We start from the raw sequence: 14,775 nt of genomic DNA on the forward strand, positions 1-14,775 counted from the left end.
AATAGGAACAAACAGTCAATGGACTTCAGAGGATAACTAAAAACGAACAATACCTTTTAAAGCACTTTGTGAAAATTTCAATTCAACAGTATTAAAATCAATGCTACAGAAGATATCGTTCGACCAGCAAGAGCCCTGATTTGATTTGAAGGGAAAAATCTAATCTATCGCATGCATTCGATAAAATCGCATAATTGCCTCCTCACGAGAAAGTCAGAGGACGAAAGATCCTTTAGGTGCCTTCAGTAGCACCTTAGGTAGGTGCCTTCATAATTAAGAAAAATTTTTCTTATTAACACATATTATACGGTATACCTGTGGGTCTTAGATACATAAGAGTTTCGTCTATGTGCGGACGGTCACCGATGTACTGTATATAATTTGTACAGAAAATTTAACAAAAATAGCGTCAGTAACAAATGCTATATACATATATATATATATATATATATATATATAAGGCTAAATGAAATTTTCATGGAAATTCTGTGCCATTTTCAGTTTTTTTTTTCTTTAGGAGCTCCACGTCTTGCTCAATTTAAAGAAATTGTATCTTTGCTTACCGTCAAAGTTAATTGTCTAAAAATAAATGTCTGGCCGATGTTTGAGGCGAAAAATACGCGGATAAAATGCATCGAACCTTCTACCTCTTAAATCAGAAGTTATCCAACAAACTTTCTCCAAAGTGTGCTTATTTACTATATATAAGGTGCTTAAACACTGAATGTATCTGTGTAAAGCAGTTCTTAAAAGAAGTGCCAGACGTATAACTCGAAACACTTATTTTTTAGATGTCCCGCATTCTGGAGCTTAAACTCACGACCCTTAACGGTTTCAGACAGAGGTTTGGCTGGCCTGATCACCGCATCGAGTAGATTATTATATAGTATTTAACTAACTCTTAACTTGCTATTCTAAGGATCCGATTAGAGTCCTTTGTGTGTGTGTGTGTGTTTTTGTGTGTGTCTGTGTAAAAAAGTGGTCAAGGGATCGACCTTCCGGAAAAACCAACGACTGAACACTGAATGGTAGAGAGGGATGGGTTGTAGCGTGTGCAACTCGATAGGAAGGCAAGTCCTTTGTATTTTTTCGATGCTTACGCCGACTTTTGCATAGGCAAGCAACTGGCTAATTAGGATCAACAAAACATCTCTGTAAATAGACCGTACAGAGTACAACTCTCTGTTTCGGTACAGGGAGCTGTCGAGAAGCAGGCACGTGCAGTAGGACAAACATAGGGAATAGTTTTCAACGGATTTTTTAGGTCGATTGCAAATTTCTGTACCTCTGTTTATCACTAGAAAAAAAAAGAACACTATGGAGAGCAGACACAATAAAGCAAGATCGATTTTGTTAGCATTAAACACGGTCAAGGATGTGTACGCTGGTTGTAGTTGGACGATGTTCAAGAAGAACAACAGAAGAACAGAACGAAAAGACATAACAATACTATAAATTTCGCTAACAGTCACACTAAGAAGCTTCTATAATTTCTGTGTGCCATTACGTTCAGCCGATTTGGATAATATCCAAGAATTGCGGCATCCGACATCGCGTAATGAAAATAGCTGATAACCCATTGTTTATGATGATATGTGTGTAATTAAAAATTTTGTGCTTAAAAGGACCACCGTTTGATTACGGAAAAATCTCACTAGGGAAAACTATACAAGGAACTGCTTGGTGACCGGATCATCCCTTACCCGTTAGCTGTGTCTAGCTAGGAACAGTATAAATATGTCATGCGGGTAGGATTGGTAAATAGAGTTATTCATCAAATTATTTTTAATAACTGGATGAATCTATTCCAGGACAAGGAATAGATTCAAAGGAAAGGAAGGACAAGCGCATAGTATTGCTACTAGTACAGGGTTATGCTGTCAGATGGCCGCTATGAAGGCAACTGGCTTCGGGAATATCAAGAAACAACATTTGTGCTATGGGCAAATTGAGCTAGACTTTCATTATTTGTCAATCCGGAATCCCAGATACGTAGTGTTAATGTCAATTGTGCGGAGTCGACAAGCCTCTCGACTTCGGGGATTCCACGCTACCTTCAGATGATCGTAAATAAAATAATAGTAAAATGATAATAAAGCCACTTGACATTCATTGCTGTAAAAATAAGGACGTAGTTGATTCTATGAAGCATCTAGCTGCACGCAGACAGTATGCAGATAAAGTGGACAACTTTATAAAGGCTTTCGACGCTTTACCTAGGGAACGTGCAAAAATAAAACGTGGCGTATTCATTGAAACTGCACCATTGAATGCATTAAGGAGCTGCGTTCGTTTGCCAAATTTATCATTGGCCGTCTTTTCCATGATTTTTACAAAACAAAGTCCATATACAATGAAGTAAGATCGTTTTCAACGTAGCGTTGTGTTTAAAGATAATCCATATACTGGTATTTGTGCTCGATTTCTGCACGTATATTAGACAGGAGTTTTTTGTACATGTCTGTCTCCTCTGCACATATCGTGCATACCTTTTCTAATTTGAAAGCGTATGAAAGATCTACAGACGGCTGAATAATCGTACCTAGTAATGAATACATTGACTTGTGCTACATAAATGCTAAGTCGAGCTTTTCTCATGATCCCGGGATTAACTCATATCTGTCCTTTTACTACAAAGTTAGCTGTGCCTCCCTATAGCTCTGTTGCCATACACTGGATGGAACTTCCTTAACCTTCATGTTTGCCCCTCGTTTATTTTGAATTTATCATTAACAGTCTGGTTGTGACGTATATCATAGCATTACAGTACAAAGCACATATTTATCGACATTAAATTGCATCCATATAATTAGATAGGCGTCTTCTAAAAATACTTGTTTTACTATATGTTATGTCATATTCACATCTAGGAGCGAACCGCCTGACGTAGATTTGGCTGCATCAAATATATGTAGAGATTTCAAACTGTATTAGATAGGTCAGGAAGTAACTTTGTGTTTAGCTTAAAAGGCCTTTTAGGCAAAAGGAATCGCTTGAGCAATTAGGGAGAAATGTATAGGGTGGATCCGTTGACGGACTTACTTTTGGGATACCGGCATTTCGTCTTTCTAGACTGTACTGCATGGATCGAGTAGTTATGATTGTATAGAAAACTTCAGCTGTAATTTGACTTCAAAATAATTCATGTCCGGGATGATCGGAACTTCATTAAACAAGCGCCTTACGATGTCGCTTATTTTTCTACAGTCTTGATGCGGCCAATTTTTTTTTGCTTAGTTTGGCGAGCTTAATTGAAGTGCGCCCCGCATTTCGTCGTCATTTCACTAAACGAAGAATAAAACCTTTTCGAACCTTCCCATCTCAGTGGATCCTCTAAGATGTGGGCAGTGAGAATCATCTGTGGTACACCTACTTACTTTTACGTTAACGTTTGTTGTGAGATAATTTTGTATTGTCGATATTTATTTGGCGTCACGATAACTTTTTCCCACAGTGCGAACGGTACTGTGTTGTACGTTCATGTTACAACTTAATTTTCGTCCTTTAATATGTCCTTCTTAGACGCCATGCACGAATCTCTACTCTCTTACTTAATTCCCCTTATTTTTTTTCACAGTGGAAATGTAGTGAGTAAGAGAGATATGCCGGATATGCGGTATTTAGAACGGTTTTGTTAGCAAGTAGCGTACTGCAGTTCAAATTGAGCAGCTGACTATAATGATTATGGAACCAAGTTTAGAATTAGCCAAAATCACGTTTCGGAGTTTTGAATTTGTCGGAACTTTATCAACTTTTGCCTCTATCAGAGAAATCTTTACGGATACTGTCAAACCACACTACTAGGCAGCCAACCAAGGCTATCTAAAATCCATGACTCAATAATATTCGTGCCATTGGCCATTTGTTGCTCAGTGTTGTCATTTAGAACGCCAACGAAATTACGATTCTTCCGGAATACCCGACAAGATCATCACAAGATTATTCGACCTTCGATCCTGTGCTTCAGAGATCTCTGGTTAGCTTATGAAGGCAACCAGAATTAGACGCAATTTTTTGTTGGATTTTTGTTTTGTTCTTGGATATATTCATGGTTGTAGGCTAGTCCATGGGTGCGTATGTCTTAATGCCGATGTCGTGCAGGACATCCGTAGTGAACTGAAACCAATCCACTCAGGTTGATTTATACCTAAAATCGTTCCCTTTATCTGAGCACAGAAATTACACTGATACTTTAGTAGTTTACACACTTTAGCTACTACATGAAGATAACTTCTAACTTTTGTTTGACAAAAAGGGTGCGAACGGGCGCTGATTATCTTGCTCCCATAGGACATACACTACATCTAGCTTTAGCCTGGTAACATATAACAGAGGTACAAGAGGTAACGCATTGTGTACACGGCAATCGTGTTAACTTTTACAGTAAATACATAGATAACACCGTATATATTGCAAATGTAAGACTCTAATTTGAACAGATACTTTCTATTTTGTAAACATTTTGAAGTAAATCATTTGCGGCTTATCCATCAACGACAAATTGACAAGTCGATTCTTCTGACGGTGCCTTTTATTAAGTACACGATGAGAAGCTATTGAAAAATTGCTAAAATTGTCCTCTGAAATAAGTACGAGTAATAGTTTCATAATGATTATTATAAAAAGTGGCACAAAGCTGTTCGAACAAAAACTGGCGTCATTTTCATTTTTCCGTCTTTAAATATGAGAATTTCTTAGAATATGATCTATGATGGTTTCTCTTAAGCAAACTGTAGTTGATCGTAGCTATAGCGGATATCTGGGCGAATAGATCGGTTTAGATAAGATAGTATTAAGCATTCTTGCCAAAAAATGCCTCAACCTGAAGCAACGTCAGCAAGATTATCAGATTCATCATAACGACAATAATAGACATACTATGGGGAGATGGAAATGAGACCGAGCTCGCAATATATATATATTGAAGAAAGAACTAGTCGTACATCTAATTTTAGGGTGCAGTAGGGTTTTTCATCCGTAAGATGTCTATTTGTACCAGAGAAACTCTGAACCAAGCAAAGCACGTACCCCAACCCAAGCTTAACGCACTTCGCGTGACCAGCATGATCGATGACCAAAACAGCGTCATGTCATTATCTGCAGTGAAGAATTTGTTTACTGAGTTTCTCGGGCCCAATTGCTTTGAGGTCTGCAATTAAGGACTGACGTCCTCGGGGATCTATACAGTCCTGCGGAACAACTGCTTTAGAGGAACGTTTCCCTTTAAACACTAGTTTCCACCAAGCAACCCTCGTGTGTCGCAACGTCTTAGATCAAACAAAAGTAAGTATCTATATGTGATTATTAAGCTTGTAGGACTGCGTAAACCATCGTAACGTTTTTGAAAGCAATACGACCCAACCTTTCGTTTGCGTTGTGAGAAGGTACTAAGTTTTACGCGCAAAACTCGTCCCATGAAAAAACTACACAGAAATGACTTGAGATTGACAAATAACAGATGTCAGGGTGTTATATCGTCGCCCTTTATTATGTCACTAATGCATTTGGGCTAGTTACCTGAATTTTTATTATGATTTTGGTTCCGAATTTTCGCAGAACACCCTCACCGCTTCGTTATGTTTCCTTCAATGATTACCGGTGGGTCCGCGCTCAATAGATCGCCTATAGTTATTAGCAAATTAATTATAATATACTAATTAATAATTTGCTGGTGGCGACTATTTATAAAGAACCTCTGAAGGAGCTAATAACTTGATAATTGTTTATTGTTCAAGGTGCATTGCTTTACATGCATCTTGTATGGCCAGTTCATATGTTCAGCTGTCATTGGACTAGAATACAGATCTTTTCGATGACTGGTCAATGTCTATGTCCCTTGAAAGGTTTTATTTATATTTGTACCTCATGTAGACTGCCATTTGTGTTCGAAAGTTCTCGGAAGCTGGTAAATTGGTTTTTGAGAGATTCACAAGGGAATCGCTTTGATAGAAAAATACGGATTCTGGGCGCACCTTACCTTGAGGCCACTCATGCTTCTCGAAGCGCTGGAATTCGCTAGGACTCGTTCGGAACAACAATATAATAGTCGGACATTCTGATGGCTCAGAAACATGACAGAGCAAGTCGTTTATGCTTTCACTGGATCTACATTTATACATTCAAAACAGTATCTATTCCTTATGTAGACTAGTTGACTAGCCTATATATATATATATATATATATATATACTATAATGTCCTGGTACGTTTATCTTTCATAAACTGCAAATTTACCGATTCGTTGCCAGCCATCGATACATTTGGAATAATAGGCGGCGTTGTGATTTGTATTACTTCTTTAGATATCTATCGCGTAGTTAAGATAGCTCGCTCTTCCCTTGCTAGGAAGATCAAATTCTGAAGAGGCGTTTGCTGCCGCTTCGCTTGTGACGGTATATCACGACCTCTATAAACCTAACAAACATCTGTAAGCGCCATAATATGCTTCCGACCAGCCAGGTTGATTCCCGAACAATATCGATCTAACAGCGGCCGACGCACGAGTTTTAAGCGATACGTTAGGCGATCGACATTTGCATGTAAAATCTTTGCAATTATCACAATATGATTACGTTTTGCACGGAATGCATTTTACAGTATATACTATGGACTGTAATTACAGGCATAATGCAGATGTAACAAGGAGACTTGTAGAAGCTAGCTATCTATTTTGCAAAAATAGCCAACGGTCGTCATTTGCCGTCCTACCTAAAACTGGAAGCCACTCAGATACGAAATTTTTTAACCTAAGCGGAGCTTTAACATTTGCGTCGGCAGGCCTTCTTCAGCCCAGGGTCGTTCGTTATCGTTTATTCTGTCACACAAGCAGGCCTGTCTTAATTCACGTGTGAAGAGATGATGCGGCTATTTGTCTATATAAAGGCGATAGAGTGAAACGAACGATGACTACATTAAAACAACGAGTTAAATCAGAGCGTTAGGTAATTATATTTGTACGATTTATGCACAGATACATTTGGCCCTATTAGCTTCCACTGAATTTATCATGGCCTCTATTGCAAGTAAAACTAAAAAAAAATTCAAATTTTCTCTGATAATTACATAAAATAATTAGTCGTACGCTAAGCACAAAATAAGCACCTCTCTTTTTCATTGCGTCCTTTTAAGAAACAATGGCAATACTACTTTTGAATCACCTGTATGATAGATTCAACAGAACACGGCAAGTTCACATGTCCGTTACAGATTGCGCTAAGATCCATTAAGCATTTTTCTTAGTGACCTTCAGAATTTTGCTCAAACGGGCTAAGCTGGGAAAAAGGTTCGGATAACAACATTTCTGGCTACTTCAGTCGGAGCCTCGATGGCCTAGACCACTGCACTTAGCTTTGGAATTGGGTTTGCATTTGGATTTCCTAGAGTAAACCTGAAGAGCTACATATATGTGGTATAGGATTGCTTAGCCCTTAAACCCAAGATGGAACTATAGCTCTCCAAGGAACATACTATGATAATATTTCTTAACCCCTATAGACCCTTCGCACAAACATGATTTCACATTACTCCGGATTCCTTTCTTTTCTTTTTCTTTTCCGCCATTTCAACCGGCCTTCGTCTCTTATGCTCTTCGACCGTTACCTGAGCAGCACGCTCACGGAATCTTTGCTTGATGGGTGTATGTAAATTTGATTTTATGGGACTATTCAGCAACATATGCGCTGCTTGCGCTAGGTGCAATAGCACTAAAGGACTATATTGAAGTAATGAGTACTCAACTATCTTCGGGATTGTGGCGGCCTCTGAAGCGGCACCGCTTCTACGCCAAGTTTGTAGATAAAAAATGAATATGTGCTCTTTCTTTTTCATATCCGATCTATGCCATTCTGACCATAAAATTCTCGATCAGTCACTGTCAGCTGCCGCCGCTAGCGGAGCTTTTGGCCCATCTTTTTAGCACTTATGTCGAAAGAAATACGTGGTGTCTTGCTGTCAGCTCCCTCCATACGCGTTTGCCGCTCTCGAGTGTTTTAAGTTGACTGGAAATGAAATTCGCGTACTATCTAAAGGCGACGCGAAATGGGCAGCGAGCGCACTCCCTTGATTCTACGGGGCACTGGGCGGCCTCTGCTGAACCTTTGCAACTGGATTGAGCACCGCGAACGGCGACTGAAAGGCGCGGGCGAGTTTGAATCAGTGAAAGTTGAGATTGAATGTGCGGAACGGTGTGGCCTCAGGTCCGACTTTGGAATGAACAGACATCGAAAACGATAGACGACGACGACGACGACGACGACGACAGATGCTAGCCAGAAGAAGGGAGCACACATTCAATAGGGCTGAAGTGGTTTATCATATACTACGTCACTATCCGCAGCTTCTGGCATTAGCGCTATTCCATTGTCAAAAATCATAGGCCAAAAAGCCAATTTCAACACACGATAAAGTGAAAACCTGGATAGCTAGGAAACAACTGACAAAATGTGCAACGATAAAGTACGGTTTGAAAGTGGCGTCAAAATAGCCCGCATGACACCTATGATATAGTATCGCGTCTGGCCAGCGGCATGATGGTCTATAGGACGGGAAAGATTTGAGAGGGGCCGCAAATACATAATCTGACTTCAGGGTTGCGGTGTCGGGCCTAGTACAGAAGGAATCCATCGTGCAGATTGAACAAGTGGACATTCCAGCCTATTTGAAGCCTACCAGAAATTACGAATGACAAGACAACAGAGCGAACTCAAAGTCAAGATTATTAGCTGCAGCTGTTTGCGTATATACAAAGCCGGTGAAGTCGAAAAGGGACCACTTTGATCCTTTTGCTATTCTTATGCACTTCAGACGGCGGGCGCTGCTCGATTGCAATAGCTATTGCGAACGAGGGCAAACTGTTATAAGTATAAGAAGGCCTCCAAAAAATGACATTAATAATTGACTAAACCATAGAGAACGAAATTAATGACACATTTACAACTGCGAACTGAGACATCTGCCAGCATTAAGCATTGTACACCGTAAAGCAGCCGCTGCTGCTGATAGAGAGATGCCTGAAGTAGAGAGTATACAATCGTTCTGTCGTCAACTCGATCCCATTGGCCGAAGTGCACAATGGGCAGATAATACGTTCCTTTGTTTACTATTTTCGTGCATATCTGACAGTTCGTAGCGTGCATTCTCATAGCACCTGTCGAAACCGGCAAAAAGCAACTGCTATAGACAGTATTCGTACTTTGCCTTACTTATATTTGTTCCTAGAAACTGCTCTTAGTCGCCGTAATCACACGAAATTACCAATCGTCCTATATAATGTGGTTCCGCAATAGAGTAGAGGCTCCAACGTTCCTATAGCTGGCAATAGGATCGGACGGTAACGTGGCCATATGTAATATTGGACTATAGGGAACTGTGGCGAAAACAGAGGCTAAACCGTGCGGTGAATTTTCTTACTTGCTTTTCGGGAGCGTTTGACGTTCCGTGCTTGGTAGCTAACGACTAACCGTCGAACGGCCCTATCTGCAACATTATACAATAAATACGTTACATAGATATGATCTGACGCGGCTGTGCCTCACGGACGCGTCTAGACGACTAGCGGATACACGGATGGCCGATAAGGACTAAACTCAGTGATGAGGACAACGACAAGGACATGCACGCGATATGCGCCTAATTTTATTTGACCAATTTCTAGAGCTGTGGGCAACGCTTGCTGCGTCCGTACCTAACTCATCTTTCTTTTTATTCGTTTTCCCTAGATCACTGGAAATGGACATAAAATGTTGTTTGCGGCATGGTCATAGCTTCAACATTGAGAGATAGCGGCAGCTATAAATTAGTCGTAAGTAAGGCTGGCCGGGCAATGGTATCAACAAAAGCAAACTATACAAGACTATCGGGGAAGACTTCGCTGTCGTAATGCATCACCACAAACATTGGAACGACCGTTTCAACATCCCGCCAATGGCTTTAGTTGTATGCCGCATTTACCGCGGTCGTTTATAAACACGTATACGTACGCCGAATCGTAGACAGGTATGATTGTGCGACAACAAAAGGTTTAACAAACAACATGGAAACATCCGTGTGACTATCATAGCGTTTCCACGATAATCTACATTCCTCATACTTTTGCCTCTCGCTTTTGATTTGTTGTTGTTATTTTTGACAATGCTCCTCTGATCTAACGAACCAAGCCATGAGACAGTTCAATTACTACCAATAGCGGCAGATACAATAGCATAAAATAACAAGATGAACGACTGTAATACATTTCTAAATACGAGCTATAAGTCGCGTATTTTCAGATTCAATCGTGTTACCTCTATAGAGCGTATTTGTCTGAGGAGTGCTGCTGCTACACGGCCATCATGACAAATGGCAAGAGCAATTCTTGTAAGGCAAACAAATAGGTTGAACAATTCCCCTTTATTGGCCTGTGTGTCACGCAATAGTAGTAGTATCAAAGTGTGCCTATGCACGTAAGCAACCATTAGGGGGATCACAAGAACACGCAACCAACACCGCTAGTACGAGGTCAAGAAACGATGTTTTAATTGTGCACTGAATTTTACGCACTGCTATCAAAAAGTGTTCCTGTGATACTCGCGTTCGGCACGTAGATTTCGATATCGCTTGGGTGAACTTTATTCGAGACACGCCCCTCTCACTTTTAACGATAGAAACCGTGACCTCGATGTATGCTATTGGTAGCGCTGTTACTGTTGGCGATAATATGTGGCGCAACGTTGCACTAGAAGTAAATAGCGAACGTGCATCGGCTTACCAGGGGACGGGCTACGAGCGAACTTACAAAGTCAGCCTGTTTCCCCTATTGAACTTGCTGGATATATGCACCGGAGAGCCCATGTACGTGTGAAACGTGCGAATCGAACAAACATGCCCAATGAGCACAGTAGGTTTCTTTTCCTAATTTTCTGATGGCTTTTTCTTGGCCACTGCAGAATCTGTCAGAAAATTTCCTCTCTAACCTCAAATAAATCCTCTTCTTTTCCTTTTTACTCCCGCCTTTTGGGGGCGAGCACTACCATATAAGGCGGTTAGATCATCAGATTCTGAATTCGGTAAAAATTGAAATATAAACTATAGAAGAGTAGGTAGTGAATACAGCAGCTTGTTCACTAGAACCCAAAATATTGCTATGAATTAAAAGGCTGCCTATTCATAATTCATCTAACGTCCAAAGCACGTTATAAGGAAAGCTTTTTACTCTCGTTTAAACCAGTCTTGTAATAAAAGACAAGAAAAGACCGACAATAGGAAAAAAAAAAAAAAAGAATCGAATGTCGCCCTCCAGGAGATGCGACGTCAATTTGTCAGTCTCTTTCGGTTAAACCTGAAACGTTACGGGAGGACTTTGCATCTCGAACTGTACGGGACAAAACACAGCAAGAGCCTTTGCTTTGTGCTATCCGCTTCTGTCAGAGTTTGCAGAGTAAGGAAGGGGATGTTTTTTCATCAGGCCCTTTAATCTCGACGTTTACACGCCTTTTGTCTAACTTACTTATCGTGTTTGAGGGCGACACGTCCAGATGAAATCGACGCCAGTGATTCACCAACGTGCGAATGTATATAAATTAGGTAAAGATATATAAGCCTAATGCCATCGAGGATTAGGTATAGTTATTCCAAATATTAGTTCGTTTGCTTTATCCGAGGCTGGCATATCAATAGACTGAACCGGCATGCAAGGTGTGTGACAGGTGTGCAATAATTTAGAAAAAAAAAATTGTTCTGCGCACGTATTCTTTGGCGAGAAGAATTCTAGAAGTATTTAGGTTTTTCTTTTTGATTATCGCTAACTGAACTCCTTTAAAGACCCGTTCAGCTGTGCACTTTCCCATTTAGCGGAACTTCTACGATGCATCCCTTTCCAGTGGCGTACAGTGTACCATGGCGGGCAAGAGAATATTTTTATATACTTAATGCTTCGGTAGCTAAAATATTTATCCTGTCAGATGGACTAAACTGGGGAATAGTATCGATGCCTGCGATAGCTGTTCTCGCATCGTCATTTTCATCATCGGCTGCGGCCGGTAGACATCTTGAAGCCACCACGCCACCTTCTCACCGTGCACATCGCTTGACAGTTGGCAAGGCGGGGCAGACAAAGCTTGCATGGAATTCCTAGCAAATCTTGTCGAGCCATTTGCCTTCTGGTCTAGATTTTTCTTATCGAGAAAAAAGTCAGAGGGCAAAGAAGGATATCAAAGCTTTACTATATAAAATAGGTCGACCTTCACTACCCCCTACCACAGCCACTGCTACCACCATTGGTAAATACCAATGCCGAAACATACACAAAGACAGAAACGTAACATAAAATGCCACGTCTTCGAAGGAAATAAACAGATTGCTATACGCCTGAGTGCATAAGTGCACGTTTTGCACGAGCAAAGGAAGGAGAAAACGTATCAGAACTCTGATGTGATATTGTAATTATTACATATAAAGCAATTTTCTTCCCAAAGCTAATTTTGCCATAGAAAAAAAAATATTAGCCACCATACTGATATTGTTATTATTATTGTAAGGCAGACAATCGTATAATATTAGATCTCAGTTACTATATACTTGCTAGATGTTCGTTACATCCTTCTGTAAACAGAAATCCAAGTCCGCCCTAGGCTAATCAAAAATTTACAATAAATAGGTGCATATCTGCATAGTTCCAGGTGCAGCTATTGAAAGTATCCATAATAGAATATATATCAGTTCTATACGGTATCAACTTTTTACAGTAATCCGTACGGCGTGGGACGTCCCTTCATCATACATATAGAGACTTGGTTAATTTTGTCGTTATTCGTACCTCCAAGCTGATTATGCTGATTACGCTGGGCACGAGCATAATGGAAGTTCTACTCACAGACAAGAAGGGCAAACTAACAAACGGCCGATTCTGTTCAGGCTCCATACGGCGACTATATAGAGCACTGTGTGTCGTCAACGCACTGTGCGCATACGCAGAAGGACAAAACGTATCTCAATCAATGCTTGAGTTGCTAGACACGTCAAAACGTACCCAGTTACTCTGTCAATAAGTCGATTACGGAAAGTGGATTACTTCAGGCTATTCAGGGTGATACAAAATTATGGTTGTACAACTCACAATAATAATTAGAAGTTCCGGACAAACTTGATGCTTTGCCTCGCTGTCGGATGGTGACTCTCTCTGCGCTCAGCAGACATCTGGGTACGCCACCGTCGGTCGACATAAGCGAACTAAGTTGACTTTCAATCTGATGGCTAACAAACATTGTGATTGATCGAGTCAGCAGCTTATGTATTGACTTCGTACCTAGAACCTTTCTAAGACCTCATAAACCTTGTATTAGATATATAATAAAGAGTGATTCTGAGTTACGTTATTTAAATGTTCTCTAATTTTTCCTCATTTCCGATAAGCAGGTTTCTTTTTGCATATTCATAAAATATTCAATATTTTTACATATCCAAAAATGCGCTGAGTTCTCCAAAGGTTGAGAAAAACAATAATCGGAAGGAGTCCGATTGGTGGGTTAAGCTAAGCATTCCATTTTAACTCGTACAATGTTCGGTAGATCACTAAAGCTGTGTGAGACTTGCCGTTGTCTAGATAGAACGTGACTCCCTTGTTACTGCACGTAGCCCTGTGCATTTCACAAATGTTTTGCTCTAAATCGTTGAACCCTCCGCGGTGCTCGGCTGAGGTAACTCTTTGCTTGTTTGGGAGAAGCTCACAAAAGAGCATTCTTCTGCAATCTTACCTAATGCACAGTTCTACCTTCTTTAGATAGGATCCAATTTTAGCTCTCGTTCGAATGGTGGTATTACTAAGCTTTGAATATGATCTGTCCTGAGTGTTACCTACTTTTCATCGCCCGCCACTATTTTTACATGAAAAGCGTCCAATATGAGAAGCTAATTGGACGTAGTTTTGGGTTAATAATTGGTCAGCTCATGAGGAAGCCAGATGTCTTTCATTTTTGAGATTGACAAAGGCTGACACACCCTTTGCTGCCAGAGGTCTCTAAAAGGCAGATGTGGATATTCCTCTGTTTTCTGCAATCTAGCGAAGGGTCATACAAAAGTGCTCATGAGATTTTCATAGACAAAGGGTCGATCTGCAGACGACTTTTCTTGATGTTGGTCACCACTTCAGAAACGGACGAGCCACTTCCTGTTCATGTAACCGGCTGCAGTATTGGGCCTGTGTGCCCCACAGCGAGTTTGAATTACACTCAACCTTTTCCAAAAACAACAACCTGAAACTATGCCTGAAATATACCTTTGTCACTCCTAAATCGAACAGAACTGTGAAATCGCTTCGCAGGTGGCGCCAAACAAGAGGGCTCCACAACGACGTGTTAACGTCTTTCGCCTGTTTTCCTTATAGTATCAGGCTGAAAATTGAACCCACGTACAAGTTTCAAGCGTCTTCCTTGACGACTCCATTGCTTTGGATTGGAATCAATATTGACAATAAGTGTGCCTGCAAGAGGGAGCCTTCGGAAAGCGTCACATAACATACGATGAATGAGAACAGGTATATCTAAATATACTTCAATCCGACTAAACATTTTTTTTGTAAATGATCGCGGCAAAGGACGGCGACAGCCCATGCGACAACCACGTTCATATTTACTTCGAGGCCTGTTTTGGGTACGTGGGTTCTTTCTACAGGTATTCGTCGAGTATCATCGGTGAAATCTTCTTTAACGCTGCATAGCAGATTCTTCTTCCTTTAAGACGTTGTCTGTGCGAAAATTTCCTTTTTGCATTAAAGGTGTTAAACAATTTCGTAACGTTTCCTTT

This window comes from Varroa jacobsoni, unplaced genomic scaffold (genome assembly GCF_002532875.2).
Source record: "Varroa jacobsoni isolate VJ856 unplaced genomic scaffold, vjacob_1.0 scaffold_632, whole genome shotgun sequence".
Classification (NCBI taxonomy): Eukaryota; Metazoa; Arthropoda; class Arachnida; order Mesostigmata; family Varroidae; genus Varroa; species Varroa jacobsoni.